General features: G+C 32.3%; 1 protein-coding gene across 4 annotated transcripts in view; it reads right to left on the bottom strand.

Annotated features, from left to right (window-relative positions):
• Sol1 (CUB domain-containing protein Sol1) overlaps positions 1–19,493 on the bottom strand; it is a 255,522-nt gene that overhangs the window by 199,928 nt on the left and 36,101 nt on the right. Inside the window, exon 1 of one of the 4 annotated variants that reach the window (XM_085208013.1) lies at positions 2,823–3,019. The exons of the other annotated variants lie outside the window; for them this stretch is intronic. The gene's annotated coding sequence lies outside the window, so the exon portion shown is untranslated. Of the gene's footprint in view, positions 1–2,822; positions 3,020–19,493 lie in introns of those variants that run through there. 4 annotated transcript variants of the gene reach the window in all.

The raw sequence follows: 19,493 nt of genomic DNA on the forward strand, positions 1-19,493 counted from the left end.
TGTCTGTACGTTTGTTCAGGCTCATTGCAAAAACGAAGCCAATTTTTGTTTAACCGTTTTACCTTCACTTAACATTTAGTGTTTATTTTATTTCAACGAGTGCACAAATAAAAAAGTTACCTCAATATATAAGAGAAGTATAAGTTTATGTCAAATTATTCCGAATGCAAGTTCAGTATTCATGATCTATTGAGCACATACAAATTCAAGCGCACATCGAGCTACTAGCAGCTATGCTAATTGGCAAGCTGCCGACGAAGTAATGTTATAACATTACCGTTTTAATCTACGAACTACGTAAGATCGAAAATTTTGAAATTAATTGTTTTTCTAGAGGCGAGCCAGGTTGTGGATTCGATTCCTACTCAAGGAAATGAAATATTTTCATTTCTTCTCTCGAGCGAAAAATGGAGAACGGATGAATTGTAATGGAAACGGAGTGTCTTAACACTAGGTTGCCAAGTCTCCTCTGTCACTTCAACGGTACAGAGTGAAGCTATATATTTAAATGTTTTTAAAAAATATATATTATTTGAATCATATATACGAGTATACTAAGAAATATGCTTAAGAATTTATAACAATTAAAAGACAATACTAAAAATAATATTTTTATGAAACAAATATCTAACTTATCCAAAGAAATACTATAAATTTTAATACTATAAATATATATTTTAAACGTATATATTCTTAGCATTACTTATGCATTGCATGTCAAGTTATAGTCAATGTCAATATTATATTTTTAAGACCAAACTCTATTATGCTCTACCAAAACACCACTAGCGACTGTTCTATATTCAGTTGTGGCCTTCTCGCTGCATATTATTCTCGTACGATGCAAATGTGTCACTGCACGAACTCAGAATGTGTATGAATATCTTAAGGAAAGTGTTTTAAATATTTTAAATTTTGACATCTTAGAAGCTTCTAAAACAATAAATGTGTTATATGTTCATGTTTTATATGACTTTCTTAGAAGTAAAATATGTGGGTAGTTGTTCTTTCTTAAAGAATGCTAACCCGCAATTCCAAATATACCCTGCTAGGGATACAGCGTGAAGCTGTTTTAAAATATCACAAATTTAAATACAAAAATCATCTAGAATACGAATATCTTTTCGTATATAACATTAAACGAATATGAAAATACTAGGATAATGCTTACAAAGCGAAGAAACAACTTCTACATTGTTATTTTAGAGTTTTATACAAAAATGCAGGCACGTGAAGCGTAGCTGTACGTTACGTGACTCCCGCTCCAGATCTTATCAGCTACAGTACAATACATGTCTGAAATTCATTTTTTACTCCAGCATAATTGTATACTAATTTAACTTGTTACTTTATGTTGGAATTTGTGACATTCCTCCATTTTAGTAATTAGCTTTTCAAGTACTCTTTGTAAATTAAAACCATTTTCGAGGCCAATGGTGGCGCCAGCTAGCGTGTGACTGTAAACGGTTGTAGGTTCGATCCCCACTCGTATTTATATACATATTTTAATTTCTTCACTCTATAGTCGAGACAAAATCCGGCGTTAAGTTGCGCCACTTCAACATGCAATGCCTCCAGCACTGTGCGACTACTGGGGAGTCAAGTATCTCAATACTAAGCTGTCTCTTCAAAAAAATAATGCAAAAAGACAACTAATTGCTTCTAGTGTTAGAAATTACTCAGATAATTTAGGTAGGTTTTCTAATATTATTCAATAATACAATCAATGGATGGTGGATCTCACTGTAATAAAATATCAAAAGCCCTAGAAAAGCAAAGAAATCAATTTTCTTATAGAAATAACAATGATTTTTCAATATAAAAATCGAATCTTGATACAAAAGATAGAGGATGCTCCCAAGTTACATCACAGGTGCAAAATGCAATATATCTCACCTAATTTTAATTACTATTTTTATATTAACTTTCTAAGTTTTTTAGTTCAAAATAAAGATACATTTTTCATGAGCATAGATCATACGATCATTTACTAAATGTAAGTATTGGTTTCTTTTTTCTCTCTTTCTCTGGTCGCAGGTTAAAATTAAAATCTGAATTCGAAATCCATTTTTCTATTATACTCGTTCGCTTTCACAACTACGTTTGACCTTTAAATTCTTGCCATAAATACGTATCCGTGTTTCTGCGTTTATTTTCAGAAGTGACGTTGTCTGTCAGTCACTCAGTGAGTAACGGAACAGTTCTATATGTAGTGTCTTTCCTGCATTTAGTTTAATTAACTATACTTAAATTTTGTTTTATTTAATTGTAAATTTCAAATACTATAAGAAAATTTGATTTGAGCCCGTCGTGCCGCAGTGGCACAAGCGTGTAAACGGTTCCCACTCGGGGGAATGCATTATTATTTGTTAATATTTTAATTTCTTCGCTTAGGTAACAAGGTAAAGCGCAGCGTTATGTTCCGCTACTCAACACGCAATTCCTCGAAAATTCGTTGGAAAGTAGGGAACGAAGCATCTTAATGCAAGGTTCCCTCGGCCTCCTCTGCAGGATACAGCTGTATAAAAGAAAATTATAAAAACCATTACCGCAATTATTAATCAGTCAACTGATAAATATATATATTTGTATGATTTAAAAATAATTAAACATATAAATGAATCGTTCACGTAAATGTAGATGTTTGGACTAAAATTGAACCCTCTGCCACTGATCTTATATACTGGGTCACTAGCCAATCCAAAAACTTATCAATTAACATAGCCTTAAAGGTAACTATTTTTATATACATATTAATACATTTACATACACTAGACACTACATATTTTATAATATAAATATAGAAATAAGAAAAATCTCACCTTAATCCACTAAATAGAAGCAATATGAACAAAATTCACTTACAAATTAACTATATCATAGAATTAAACACTATTCATAATTACACTAAACTACATGTACACACTTATCACGAGTCTACGAAGTTAACAAAGTTACACGATTGTCGTAGCGCGTCTACGGCGTAGACGGTCGCGCTCGCTCGGTGACCGCGTGGCACTGAACGAGACTCACTCAAAGCGGTCTCGTAGCGTTTTGAACCACAGAATATAACCTCTAAGCCTGAAGTGCTTGAAAGGTCGCGGTTAATCTATATCTATATATATAATATATATAATAAAACTGTAAAGGGGGTAAAATCTGTACATTGAATATAAACTAAAAAAAACACTTCAGGGGGACTCAATACAACTAATAGAAGGTAAAAATATGATTTTTGGAATTCTTGTCTGTCTGTCTGTTGTGACTCTTTAACTCAAAAACTACTGGACAGATTTAAATGAAACTTCTTTTGTTGCATAGCTATTAGTCTTCGGCAACATATAGGCTATAATTTATTTTGATAGTCCGAATACCTGATATGAAACCCTAGCAGCCCGCCTAATCTATAAGAGATATCAATACAACGAATTAGGAAAAGTTATTCAACGTGATGAGCATTTTCTGTTGACATAAAAAAAAATTGGATCCAATGTGGAACCCCAGTCACCAAGTAGCTAAACATATAATTCGTCAGTCGTCTTAAAATAAATTATTCTACGTAATAAAAATTTGTTTTGACGTTTACGTAATACCATAATTATTATTTAAAATGGTTCAACACCAAATGATATAAATTTAAGTAAATATTTTTAATAAATATATACAAATTAAATAAAATTTAAAAAGAAAATCCATAAATCGGTAACATATATGTGTATCACAGATAAAAAAAAAATCTTATAATTTTGAGGCCCGTTGTGGCGCAGTGGCACAAGCACCGGACTGTATACACGACAGGTTCTTAGTTCGATTCCTACTTGAAGAAATGAAATATTTAATATTTTCATTACCTCACTCTGGAAGGAGGCAAAAGTAATTTTGTAATATCAAAACAATATACGAAATATCTTCTTTTTTATAAAAATTAATCGCTGAATGTGTTGCTAAGCGCAAATCTCGAGAGCAGCTGAACCGATTTCGGTAATTCTTTTTTTATAATATTCCTTGAAGTACGAGGATGGTTCTAACGGACAGAAAAAAATTAAAATTTACCAGAAAAGGTCCAAAAACATGACTTTTCTATATTCCCATACAAAAGATTCGTCAATCTATAATAATATCTACTTAAAAGTCAATTTGGACTTTAATACACTACTATAAAGTTTAAATGTTAGTAGCTGGATTCCTGGAAGGCAAAACAATTGAGTGACGTTAGTATCGTATAAATATTATAGCCCAAGAACCCAGAGCTGCCAGACCGACGTCATTTTAGCAAAGGTGAAATTTTGAGGACTATTAGTCTTACATGTAGTTAAGACAGTATGCTTACTCACTAACTTGAAAATGGGATCCTTTCAGAGGTAGAGAAAAATAACGGTATATCTCTTTTTGGAAAAATGATAAAGCCATCGGATTGATCTGGTTGCTTAGGGTCTGGGGCTAGAGGGGTCTTGAAATAGTCCGTAAATAATATATTATAAATTTTAGATTTACTTTAATGTAATTTGCCCCAATTTTAAAGAACCTTTATGACGTCTGGCAGAAGTAAAGGTCCACGTGAAAGAATGTGAAATATACATTTTTACTTTAAGACATATATAAAAACTCTCTTCCTTACTTAAGGGAGCGTTTTCAATTGACACTTCCAAGTGAAAGACCTGTACGCTCATGTGTAACTCTAAGAAAGCTTGAGTGCCCTATATTTAATACCTCTTTCTATGAAAAATCCTTCACAGTTCAAGCAGTGCGCTTATGGAACTCACTACCTAACTCTATACTGTCGGGCAATCCATCTCTAAATACTATTAAAATCAAATTAAAACAACATTTCTTAATCTCAATTAGAATCTTTAGTAGTCGCTTTGTCTTTTTTTTATTAATTTTCTTTTTCTGTTTCAACTCTTTTATGTCATTGTATATATTTATGTAGGTATAGTAATATTGATTAATATTATGTATATTTGTATGTAGGTTTATTATTATTATTAACATTATATTAAAATACCGCACCCGAATCATTTCTTTTAACATCCCCTCATCCATTCAAGGGTTTCTGGTAGAGATCTCTATTAGAGATAAGTTATCCATTGTACGCATTTTTTCTGTTGTCATAAGTTTTTGTACTTTCTTTCTTGTGTGGTACATAAATAAATGAAAAAAAAGAGACTTTCTTCTTTAACGCAACTGAAAGTGTGCTTTAATTTGGCACTATCTCTGAAGGTTTTTTAAGTTAGAGAGTCTTAAGTACATATTAGACTATCAATCCTCAAAATTTCAGCTTTGTTAAAATGATGTAGGTCTGGGGGCCCTGGGATCTCAGTCTATTAATGTCAATATTTGTCAATATTTCTATGGTAAGATGTCAATTGAAATGTAAACGTCTCATTGTGCGTCTATATTACTAAATCTAAAAGCCACAAATTTTATAAAATTAATAAAGTTTTGTGTATTTGTGACTTACAAAAAATGCCTTCTATAAGGCGGTGGACAAATTTAGCCAGAAGAATCTAATCGTACCCAGAACGTGAAAATTGTAATGAACGTGACCACGATAGTTGACTGATAATGTTGCAAATTTGAATCGAGCTGCTTTTTGTTACGATATATCAATTGACGCCAGCAGTGCCTACACCTGTGTTGCTATTGGACCTATGAACTCTGCTTGCCAATATTGTAAGGTTATTGTAAAAACTCAGTTTGCCAATCAATTTGGTGGCGCAATGATTTTATTATAAGGAGGAGGATTACCAATTGTCCCACGTTCAATGCAAGCTGAGTTGCTGAGATGTTTAAAGTCCTCGAAATTGTGGAAACATGTCAAGGTATTACATTTAAGCAAGAATATGCGTGTCATGCAATTGCAAAATGATCTATCTGGAGACATATTCTCTAAACAAGTCATTGATATTGGTAATAGCAAACTTCCTATATATGCGCTGACTGGCTGCATCACCTTTCCTGATAGTTTTTGTCAGTTAACGTAATCAAAAGATGAACTCATTCATATAGTGCTTCCAAATGTTGCTGATTATTGATTCCATAATTGGTTGAGCGAAAGAGCTTTACTGGCTGCCAAACACACTGATGTAAATGAATTAAACATACATTTTCAAGATGGCATTCCTGGCAAAATAAGGACACATAAGTCAGTTGATACGGCAACTAATGAACATGATGTCGTGAACTATCCACCGGAATTTTTAAATTCACTTGATTTGCCAGGATTGCCGCCTCACAACCTTCAATTAAAGCTTGAATGTGTAGTTATAATGTTGCGAAATATTAACCAACTGAAACTTTGTAACGGCACACGGTTAGCGATAAAAAAATAATGAATAACGTAATAGAAGCAATCATATTAAAAGGAAAGTATAAAGGAGAAGACTTTTTGATGATGCGGGGCATCCCAATGATTTCGACTGACATACCATTCGAGCTTAAAAGACTACAGTTTCCAGTACGGCTTGCTTTCGCAATGACTATAAACAAATCCCAGGGGCAGTTATTAAGTGTTAGTGGTATTAATATAGAAAACTCATGTTTCTCGCATGGCTTGTTGTATGTTGCCTGTTCCCGTGTTGGAAAACCATCTGCTCTGTTTGTTTACGCGCCAGATAACCAAACAAAAAATAACGTGTACCATAAAGTACTACAATGAAAATGAAACTGAATTTAGAATAAGTAAAAATAAAATAAAATATAATAAGTAGGCATCATAATAAGATATCGGAAATTGTTATTTTTATTATAATTTTTAATGAATATTGTAAGAATTAAAAATGATTTAAGTTTTTATTTTTTTTATCTTACTAGCTGACCCGGTATCGCTAATAGCAGAATAAAAAAAAATCGACTGTTAGGCGATACGAAGTTCGCGGGTCTGCTAGTATATCATAATTATGGTATAATTACCTATATATTTGTATATATATGGGTCGAAAGTATAGGTACAAGCCTAATATGCATTTAAAGCACTCAAAACTAAATTTTGTTTTATTCCTTTTGTAAATTATCTTATTTTTATTCATTCAAAATATTTGAATATTGAACAAAAATAACCTTATTTTTATCTTCACGTTTTATACTCCGCATAGCTGGGTAAGCTGAGGGAACCTGGAAACCTAGCGTTAAGACACTCCATCCTGTTCCCCATTTTTCCACCAAATTCTGGAAAACTCAACACCGTGCTTTGCCTTACCAGATTACCAGAGCTAAAAAATAAAAACATTAAATATTTTATTTCCTCGAGCGGGAATGGAACCTACAACCTATCCCATTTACAGTGCACGCTTGTATCTTACACCACGACTGTCCTAAAATCATATTTAATAATTAACTTAAATTAATATTTTAAAACGAAACCCATACGTGAGCAACGCCCCCATAATCACTGAAACGTATTAAATATATGAGTATGATAAAAGAATTATGCTTACAAAGTGAGTTTCGTGCGGCCTCGTAGAACATTGTCACGCTAGTAGTGGAACAGAGGTCACTAATTAATACAATATTAGCTGGGCTTGTTCACCCAAGCTGAAGAAGAATACAGAGGTAAGCTTGATGAAATTTTTGAGTAGCAAATGTACTAATTGGGTTTAAGCTGAATGTACAACTGGATTTGAAGAGCACAATGGTAGCACGCTGGTGGTTCCCTGCAAAGTAAAATTAGAGTAACTTCCTCTACTGAACTATTCGTAGTTGTGCGTCTGTGCAAAGTCACCGTTTTGAAATGCTTCTGGAAACTGAGGTAGCTAAAATGTGCTATGTATACATTTTTTTTTTAAAACAGGAAGGCTCTAATTTTTATATTGAATCGTATACTGTCATTTTGTTTTAAAAAAGAATATATTGCATCGAACATTGTACTAAATAAAAATTCTACTGCAATTATTTAAAGAAATATTGGAGAAGAAAAAAAAATGTTGTGCTTAGTTATTTTGATGTATTGAATACATTCGTTCCATAAAAATATAATTTTATACGAATAAAAATATATCTGCTTCTAGTTTAAAACGTAGAGGAAATTTGAGCATTGCATATTTATTTTTATTTTTTGTGTTAGTCATCATTCTTTAATTTTTCTACTAAACTCAACTACTAGGCTTATTTAAATAATTTCAAGCCGAACGCAATCTGAGCCTCTATATCTATAAGAAAGCCTCTAAGGACTTTAAAAGGCCTTATTTCTATAAACTATATAATATTAAAAACCTAAATAAATATATTTTTTATTAATTTTCGTCTCAAAGGCACTTAGGACAGGCGCTGGACTTGTGCTCTCCACAAATGGGATTTTTACAGTTGCCGCACATAGTCTTTGTCATCCTTCTAATGTTTGATGGACAAATTTTCTTCAATATTTTCTTATCTTTAGCTCAGTTACACCTTCGAGTTCTGTGGGAGGTGGCTTTTACATCAGGGTTTTCAATCTTCAGTTGGATTTCTGCGTTGGTCCATTTTTTTATCTCCTCCACAATGTCATCAATAATAAATGTACTGAATCATTCTAAAGGCTCATAAGGGCATTTATTCGTCCGAGTGGGACCCTTTGATGTCCGTATAATATTAGCAGATGATATTCTTCCACTTGTTCTGCCTTTAGTGGCTGTCCAACGATGATCGTTTTGCCTCGAAGAGTTTGACGCTGTGGCATGACAATCGGCATACTTGCCGAAGCACTTTCAGGAGTTTCAGGGTTATTTTCAGACACATCTTCAGTATGCAATGTGTTTACTACTGATGGACCACTCACCTCATAGTCTACAGCATCACTCTGTACTTCATATTTTAATAAATTGTCTTCAGTTTCACTGTCCGACCCCTGAATCTCTGCATCGCTCGTTTCATGCAACAACCGACTGATTTTTGCATCGTTTATACGATTATGTGACTACATGATGTTTTGTTTTGTCGTGAGCTGTAACAAGTACAAAAAAATGTACATTTATTCTGAAAAAAGTCTTAATAACACATTTTCCTAAAAATCTAAAAACTAACACTAAAGATAACCATACGTCATTTCGACGTAAGGTAGGTAAATATTGACGAAAGTATTGCACCTACCGGAGAGTTACGGGTGTGTCCTGCAAGTTCCGACGGCCAAATGAGTTAACAGGAACGGCCAGTTTAGTGACGCGAAAAACAAACGAGTTATATCAATTTTTCAAAATCGGTTACGTCGATTCGACGTAGGTTATCTATCTAGGGTTAATAAACTTATTGTTTATATTTTTTCCAAGACATGTTGAACAATGAGTCGTTCAATAGAATTGCTTGTGGTTGAAACAAGAACTTACACCGAATTGTTCCAATGCCTCCCGATGGGAGCTGTCTCTTCCATGCTATTGCATATTCTTTGTTTGAGCGTATTGATATACAACAAACTAATAAATTGCGCGAGACTATAGTAGAGTACGTATGTCGTAACTGGAATGATTAAAGTATCTACACTAGCGCTCGAAACGGGAATCCTTACTCTTCTAAAGAAGACATGCTTTGCTTAACTACGTACGGAGCTACTTCCGAAATAAAGGCTGCAGTAGATTTGTACAGTATTAAGATAGAAGTGTATTATCACAATGGTGTCCTACTTGGTTTATTCGGCGAAGAGAAATGTCCTATGAAGCGCTTACTCTAAAATATCTTTTAAAAAGAGCAACTCTTGAGTTTCTTGCCGTAGTAGCTTCCTATTGGAAAAATACTTGTAATGGGCAAATTGAATAAAGAATATTTTCATTTTGATTACATTATGAATCTTCCTACTTATAATTTCTGAACAAAAAGTAATGATATCCCATCAAAAACATAAATGTAAAATGAAAGCCAAGTTTTGTAATAAAACGTATGCTTTCAGCGATAAAAGAAGTGAGATGTAAATGTATGCCAAGTTCAATGGTCAGTCCTGAAATTTATTTTTAACAATATAAAATATTTTATAACAACTGAAAATGCCCATTCTTCTTACAACTTGGACTGGACTTGGAACTTTACATCGATATAAATGAATGTATTCAAATTCTATTCTACTCAGATTCTATTGTAAATTCATAAGAAAACTAGCCAAGTCAGATATTACACATAGATAAAGTCTCCAAGTTGTAAGAAGAATGGGCATTTTCAGTTGTTATAAAATATTTTATATTGTTAAAAATAAATTTCAGGACTGACCATTGAACTTGGCATACATTTACATCTCACTTCTTTTATCGCTGAAAGCATACGTTTTATTACAAAACTTGGCTTTCATTTTACATTTATGTTTTTGATGGGATTTCTTTTTAACTTCACACTGTATCTCACACATGACAGGTAAGGCAGAGGTTAACTGGGAACTTAGTGCTAAGACACTCTGTTCCCATTAAGACATCTCTGTATCGCATTTTCCGCGTAACTCTGGAGGCATTGCGTGTTGAGTAGTGGCAATCGAACCCACAATCTGTCACGTTTACACGCACGCTTTTACCCCACCAACTGGTCTCTACATATGTATTGGCAAATAACACCTATATATACAAACATATTCCTGAATACACAAGTTAGCCTTATATATTAGCTTAAGTACACTGCGGTCCACTTAGCAACACATAACTAAACTCAGACATTGATATGATTGCTATGTGTTTACATACTTGCCCAATTGAATACACCTTCAATCTGAGTAAGTCAGTTATAATCAGTGTGGCAGGCCGTGTTGCGTCATTGCGGTAGTTTGATCGTCTACTAGAGCCACATTAATTACTAGAATGTCATATATTCGAGCGTAAACCCAAAGATATCATTAACAAATGTGATTATAATAAAAAAAATAATGATAGACTAGTATTGTCTAGTAGATTTTGAAATTTGTATTACCAGTTTTATTTGTTTTGCCAGTCGCGGGGCAGGGAAATAGACGACAGATTATGGGTTCGATTCCCACTCGTGGAAATGAAAACACACACTAGGTTAACACAAAAAATGGAAAATTAAACTATTAATACCTCATACTTCAAAAGAATGCTAGTAGTTACCTACGCAAGTGGCTAATAATGCAGTAATAACTCCCAATGATAGTTTATAAGCATTTTCAGATAGAAAAGGCATTCATTTGCTGTTTCCAGTATATCGGTATATAAAGAGACACTGCCACTTCAGTACAGTCCATCCAAATTTGAGACATAAGGCCTTGTCTATCCAAGAAAATGAATATGTATTGGAAAACGTTGTTTTTGTAGTATTTTATTAAAAAATATTAAAGTTTTCTTATACAATGCAAAGTTTTTCGTATACCAAATAATTAAAGAAAATTATTTTGAACGAACCTACATATCTTTCGCATGTTAAATCATAAAACTGACACCTTCATAATTTCAAATATTTAGAGGCTATAGTAGCATAGTGTAACATCGTCTCTTATAAACGCGATAGTTGTAGATATCTATACTCAAAGGTAAGACATATTGAGTTACGTGGCATATAGAGTGTCGCAGAAAAAAGCAGAATATTAATAAATTATTACCCATGAGCACATTTACTTTTAAATTGTGCAATGAGTGGCAGATCTTAACACCGCAATTATTCTCGAGCGGGAATCGAACCCAGAACCAATAACAAATAGTATTCACATTTATGTATTCTCCTAACCATTCAGCATTTCATATATCTCAATAAGATATTACAAAATTTAATTCTCTCATAAGTATTAAACATCTAATAATTAAGTACATAAGTGGAAACCCGTGTCAAACGACACACTAAGAGGATTTATAAACTGTCGTATGTTCACAACGACCATTAATTGATTACCTTATTATAGTGTTTGTATGTTGCCTTCATATTAGGCTATTGATCTCGTGAATGTCAATAATAATAGAGTTGTGTCAAGATGACGGTCGGTAATACCAATAGATTAGTGCTATTGCTGAGTATTGGATTGGGATTTGAATTTTGTATACGTTACAGGCTAGCTCCGTCAGTTGATATTAGTTTTGTGGGTCATATTTTAATGATGTATGGCAAATTTTTTTAGTTTCTTTAATTATGTTTTTTTATAATAATAATTAAAAATATCAATTTTATCTACTGTCTGAAGGAAGTTTATTAATGTGAAGTTAGTAAATTATGATTCAATCGATTGATTTTACACAAATCTATATTTGATGTAATTAAAAAAACAAACGTATTGTTTTAAAAGAAAAAAAATTGACTTGAAAAATAGTAGTAATTTCTGTTGTAAAAGTTACATATAAATAAACTAAACATTAATTAGTTACAAATATTCTTTCCATTAACAAAAATATCTAAAAAAAAAACAATTATAAGTCGATCGAAAGTATAAAATTTACCACGTAGCTAGCTATCTTAAATTTTCATAAGCGAATAAGTAAATATATACAAAAATTTGAATCCTCACGAAAACGTTTCATCAAATTAGACATTCCCCAAATATTGTAGCACTTTATTAAATCTTGCATTTGTTTGTTATGTATAACGTTTTCTGCTTTACATTTTATAAAATTTTCTTGCATAACGCATTTAACCTTTATTTTTCGGACATATTTAACGCCTTTGTAAAAGCTTGCCGCCTCTGCACGGGTCCCTCGAGATAATTAAATTTCCATATACTAAAATATGAAACGCAAAGGAAGTTTTTGGTTCTAGGGAGTAAAATTATAGCAAAGGATTTTTATTTTAATTTTTTCTTGTTTTTACATTTTACTAGCTTCGCAGCCCGTCTGGCGACATTTCGTTGACCAATTTTTGAGTCATTCCGTGATTTCCCCGAGTGGGAATTGGGAACTTAATACCTGTCACGATTACAGTCACGCCTCATAATGAACTAATTACATTTTATAGTAACCTAAATCACGCTTATCAACAAAATGCACCTATATTATAAAGAAAATTTCCACAAACAACATTAAAACGTTCCCACAGATCAAGAAGATGAATTATTAAATATACTCATTACAGATGCTAAGACAACTAAGACCACTAAGGCAGTCGTTTGTAACTTTTGTCGTACTGCCAACACACGGCGCTCAACTGCACAGCACGTTTTACCATTGCAAATACGTAGAAACTGTTTGTGGACCTCCGGGATTTAGCTGACGGTCGCACGTAACAGATGCAATCGTGTATTTGACCGCAGAGTATGAAATCTATAGCGAATGGTTTACTCTCGTGGGTATCTCGGTATCATATTTTCTATATCGTGAACTGAATTTTAATTGAAGTTTTAGTTTTCGTATTTGATATATATGAGAATTTTAATTAAGTGTCAAATTTAGTTTGTTTTATTAAGCAGATAGTGAATCAAATCGATGAGAAAAATTAAAATCAGAACTGCAATATACAGTTTTGTATATCCTTTAAATGAAATAAGTATAATGGGAAATGAGACATTAACAGAAGAAACCCACTTTTCAGAAGACGATTTTTATTTAAAATTACCACCAGTTTTCACCAATAGCACCAACCCAGTGGCTAAAAGGCCGTAACTAAGACACATGAACCGACACATTCCTCAGGAACCGATAGTCCTCCTCAACAAATGGCAACACTAAAACAAAAATAACAATTCAATATGAACCAGTAGTTCTTGAGATTGGGGCGTTCAATCAAACAAAATCGTAGCCTTATAATATTAATCTATATATAAATAGTCATTCTTGTTAGGTTAATTGAATTTACTTGTAAATTCATTTAAGTAAAGTTTATTTTACTTGCATATCATTTCTATACTGAACTAGTTCACAGTCATTGTGTACGTAAATCATTAATCCCATCAAAAACATAAATGTAAAATGAAAGCCAAGTTCTGTAATAAAACGTATGCTTTCAGCGATAAAAGAAGTGAGATGTAAATGTATGCCAAGTTCAATGGTCAGCCCTGAAATTTATTTTTAACAATATAAAATATTTTATAACAACTGAAAATGCCCATTCTTCTTACAACTTGGAGACTTTATTTATGTGTAATATCTGACTTGGCTAGTTTTCATATGAATTTACATTAGAATCTGAATAGAATAAAATTTGAATATGTTCATTTATATCGATGTAAAATAAATTTGAAAACTAGCCAAGTCAGATATTACACATAAATAAAGTCTCCAAGTTGTAAGAAGAATGGGCATTTTCAGTTGTTATAAAATATTTTATATTGTTAAAAATAAATTTCAGGGCTGACCATTGAACTTGGCATACATTTACATCTCACTTCTTTTATCGCTGAAAGCATACGTTTTATTACAGAACTTGGCTTTCATTTTACATTTATGTTTTTGATGGGATATCATTACTTTTTGTACAGAAATTATAAGTAGGAAGGTTCATAATGTAATCAATATCAAAATATTCTTTATTCAATTTGCCCATTACAAGTACTTTTCCTATAGGGAGCTACTACGGCAAGAAACTCAAGAGTTGCTCTTTTTAAATCATAGTTTAGAGTAAGCGCTTCATAGGACATTTCTCTTTGCCGAATAAACCAAGTAGGACAACATTGTGATAATACACTTCTATCTTAATATTGTACAAATCTACTGCAGCCTTTATTTCGTAAGTAGCTCCGTACGTAGTTAAGCAAAGCATGTCTTCTTTAGAAGAGTAAGGATTCCCGTTTCGAGCGCTAGTGTAGATACTTAAATCATTCCAGTTACGACATACGTACTCTACTATAGTCTCGCGCAATTTATTAGTTTGTTGTATATCAATACGCTCAAACGAAGAATATGCAATAGCATGGAAGAGACAGCTCCCATCGGGAGGCATTGGAACAATTCGGTGTAAGTTCTTGTTTCAACCACAAGCAATTCTATTGAACGACTCATTGTTCAACATGTCTTGGAAAAAATATAAACAATAAGTTTATTAAGTGCTGACGGTACCAATCTGAATTGATATGATCCCAAGGTCGACTTCGTTCTCTGCCGTTTTCACATGTGTTCCTAAAACCAGTAAAATCATGAAACCCAGGCCAAAAAAACCATTAAAATATGAGCGCCTTCGTACAATAAAATATATCTAATATAATCAGGTATTTACTTTTTTATTATGGTCAATAATATTATGTTTTATTACTCTTAAGACGATATTTAATTATATATGAAAATAGATTATATTTATCTATGAATCTCGACTATAGTTTTTATTTTGTTGATTAAATGACAGTTGTCAGATTAGAAAGTAATTAATGTATGCTGCGTTTAGAAATCTGATATATATATTTTTTTTTTTTCTAATTTTATTATTTTGTTGGAATAACTCAACACGCAATGCCTCCAGAGTTCGATGGAAAGAGGGGAACTGAGTGTCTTAACACTAGGTTCCCTCTGTCTACCCCGCTATGTGTGGGATGCATCGTAAAGCGGATTTATTTATTTTTTATTATTTTGTTTAAGTAATTTTTAATTTTCTCTTTTTTACTCTTATTTTTTTTATTAACAATTACTTAAATTTTTACTTTTAATAATTACTTTATAATTACTTCTGTTAAGATAGCTGGTAGGCTGACAATATATTAAATTAAAAATCAAACCAGCTTCACGCTGTATCCCGCACACAGCAGAGTAGACAGAGAGAACCTAGTGTTAAGACACTCAGTAACTCCACTTTCCATCGAATTCTGGAGGCATTGCGTGTTGAGTGGCGGAACTCAATGCCGCGCTTTGCCTTGGTGGAAATATAATTTTTAATAAATATTTCAATTCCTCGAGTGGGAATCGAACCAACAACCAGTCGGTTTTACAGACACACTTTGTGCCCCTGTGCCACTACTGACCTTACAGATAGTATATTATTATTAAATTTTATATATATTTCTATCAATATAATTATTATTTTTATATTTATATTTTAGTGTATTTTTTTCTGTTTTAGGGTTCCTGTACCTCGAAAGCAATAAAACAGAACCCTTATAGGATCTTATATAGGACTTAGTACTTAAATATTGTAATAATAATTTAATTTCAAATACGTTAATCAACTATGCAAATACTCTTAGTATAATAAGTACTAAAACATATGTTTAAATTATAATAAATAATAATGAAGGATGTTAATCCATTTATTATCTATATATATAAAAGGACTTGTCCTCACTGACTGAGGTAAGACGCACGCACAGCCGTAACCGCTGTGCGTAGAAACGTGAAATTTGAACAGATGTTTACTTTCGTAATCTGGACATCCACTAAGAAGGGATTTTAAAAATTATAACCCTAAAGGGGTGAAATAGGGGTTGTAAGTTTGTATGGAAAATTTTTTAAATCGGCACCGATTTTTATAAAATTTGAAATTCGGACTCTTAAAAGTATTTAATTGAACACATGTTTCATGGTTTTCTAGAATTCAATCCCTAAAGGTGTAAATAAGGGGTTGAAAGTTTGTATGGAAAAATCTTCAAATCGCCACCGATTTTTATAAAATTTGAAATTTCGACTCTTAAAAATATTTCATTGAACACATGTTTCATGGTTTATTAGAATTCACCCCTAAATAAGCTAGCGAAGCTGCGCGCGTCCGCTAGTATTTTTATATGTTTACGTGAAGCCCATGAAGTCCACATGATGACAGGCTTTCTCAGGACATAAATTAGAGTCATTTTCAGCTACCAATGGAGACATATCTTATTTTAAAATATACTTGAGAGCATCATGTTGTTGTAGATGGCTTACGTAAGTAATAGTGAAGTTAGTCTACAAAACAAATAAAATATTTACTAACGTGTGACATAAATAAAAGCAACAATATATAAATAATGCATTGCTCTTATATTATGCCAGGCGCTACACTATAAGTAAATGTGCCTAATTGAATCTATTTATTGAAAAATTATAAGAAAATATTAAAAAAATACTAGTTTCGGATTTTTCCCTTGATATACACCCAATTACTTAACCGGATGCTAAATTTCACCATTCTAGGTCATCTGGAACTTGGTTAACATTAAGGTCTATAGGTCAGTCACCCCCCTAAAAATTTACGATTTTTGGACGTCATTATCTAAATAACTGTTTGAGCTGTGTTTATGAAATTTTATGCACGTATACAGGTAGGGGGTCTTAATATTTGAGCCAAATATGACAGGTTTAGGTGGAATAGTTTTTGGGTTACGAATAGGTAAAAAGTGGCTTCAAATGGTTCGTGTAAAATAACACACGGTGCTGCTCGCCAGTTCTGAAACCCAGAACTTGGCACGCGCTTCCGCGCGTTTTAAATATGCACGAGCAGTGACCGATACCGTACATTGGAACGACGTATATTAAATATGCTATGGTTCGATGTTTCTCTTAAGCATTTCTTTATTATGTTTTCTAAGAAAAATACCATACTTGTTGTTGTCACAACATGAACCACGTCCGATTTCAGTGCAGTCTCAACAGTAGGTTCCCATGTTCCCTCTGCCTACTCTGCCATGTGCGGGATACAGCGTGAAGCTAAAAAAATCGTCACTCAACACGCAATGACAGAGGAGTTGTACGAAAATGGGGATTTGAAGGCGTTAAGCAATAAAATACTAAATACTTTGCAACTTTAAAAGTCAAAAGTTTTAAAAATTGAACAGATTCAAAAATATTTTAACTCAAGTTGTACAAAAGATTTTTATTATTCATCAAATTGTGTAACAAAAATACAATAAGAATACTCCAAATTTATTTTACCAGAAGAAAATTGCTACGAAATGTAAAAATCTCAAACATTAAATCCAAGATGGAATTACGAATTCATCGTAATAACTTGAGTACTCGTACTTAAGCACCAGGTTTTGAATTGTAAAAGGGAATCTTTAGTGTCACGTAAGCGTTATAAGAACATTTGGCTCTTAACCAATGCAAACAATGATGCAACTGGGAAATTTGTTTGCTTTTGGAGCACTTCAAGTAATATATATTTTTGAATAATCAATTAACATTTATTCTTACTACAGCAAAAAGTAAGATGGGTTTTTAAATATTTTAAAGTATTATCTAAGGTAGGTCCAAGTATAGAAATATATGAAATTATATATTAGTTTAAACTTAACTTATTTATTTTGTTAGAATTTGTGATGGAAAGTTAAGAAGTTGTAAGCGTATATGATTTTAGACAGCTTGATGAGAACGAATGACTTAGTGGTCAGAGTGCTCGAATGGTTCTCAAGCGACACCAGTTCCAGTCCCGATATGCTCAATTTGTTTCAGAATTAAAAAATATATATATTACCTTATATATTTTTCATATTTAAGCAAACTTTTCATATACGAATACAATTTTGATACTCTATTCTTTTCAACGCGTCCTAGCACAACTGTAAACACGTTACAAGCGCAGCAAGTGCAGAACTACATCGAACTAAAACAGACCAAACTAATATAAAACTGGGAGCAAAGGGAAGTGCAGTATCGGGACAAGAGGCGTTCACAACTTGAACTACTTCGTACTTATGGAAATCGATGCATTTTGAGTTATGTAATAACTGTACGATATCTATATACATATAGTTACAAAGTTTACAATTTTTTTTTAGGTTTATGCTGTATGCTGCACATAAGAAGATAGACTGATAAAATCTGGGAACGTAGTGCTAAAACACTTCGTTCCCATTAAGACACTTCTGTTGTTGGAACTCAACGCCGTGTTTTATATTGTTCTCTAGTAACAACGAGGAAATTTTAATATTCAAAATTACACTCTCCTGAGTGGAAATCGAACCCACAATCATCAACAGTCTGCGCACACATTATGGACTCAAAAATAATTGATGAAATGTTAAAAAAATACAATAAAGAATAATATAAAAAGAATCACTCGTAAGAACCATTGGCTATATATTCTTAGAAGTTTTAACCTAATATTCCACCCTCAAAACCGAACTTGGTAAACAAAATATAAAATCCTTTATACTTAACCGACTTAAACTTCCTTTGTCATTTAATTTCTTCGGGCGTCGCAAAAGTTCCATACAGATTGATTCAGGACTTCGTCAAGTTTATTAATTACTGGGAATAGAAAACCGTTGTTATGGAAGAGGTAATTACGGCACAGATATAAAATAGTTCGTCAACAATTTTATTATTTTGTATATTTTATTGCTTTTTTTTATAAGCGAATCTTTTAAAATGTTTACATTTACTGTAGTTTCAGTGTTATTTTGATGTATAAACTATATTGCTGTAAAAGTTCATCTAAATTTGTTTAGTAATTTTTGCGTGAAAGTAAGACAAATATCCTTTCTTAAAAACTTTCACATTTATAATATTAGTGAGATTCCTTAGGGGAGTTGATCGGCTAATAATTTTAAATTTACAGAAATATATCCACTATATATGTATGTATAAAATGTATATAATTTAAGAATACTTAAATAATCCCAATACAGTTTAAAATAATATTTTGCAAATTGTAAATTTCTTTAAAAAGTAATATAAATTGCAAAATTTTTCAATGAATCCAATTATGAAGTTGCTGGCACTCGATACGTCTTTGTACTGAGTATGTGAACCGTAAAATTCCTTACATTCTATCATCTT

Source organism: Heliconius melpomene, chromosome 3, assembly GCF_056956725.1.
Source record: "Heliconius melpomene rosina isolate 202511_hmr_F chromosome 3, ASM5695672v1, whole genome shotgun sequence".
NCBI classification, from domain to species: domain Eukaryota; kingdom Metazoa; phylum Arthropoda; class Insecta; order Lepidoptera; family Nymphalidae; genus Heliconius; species Heliconius melpomene.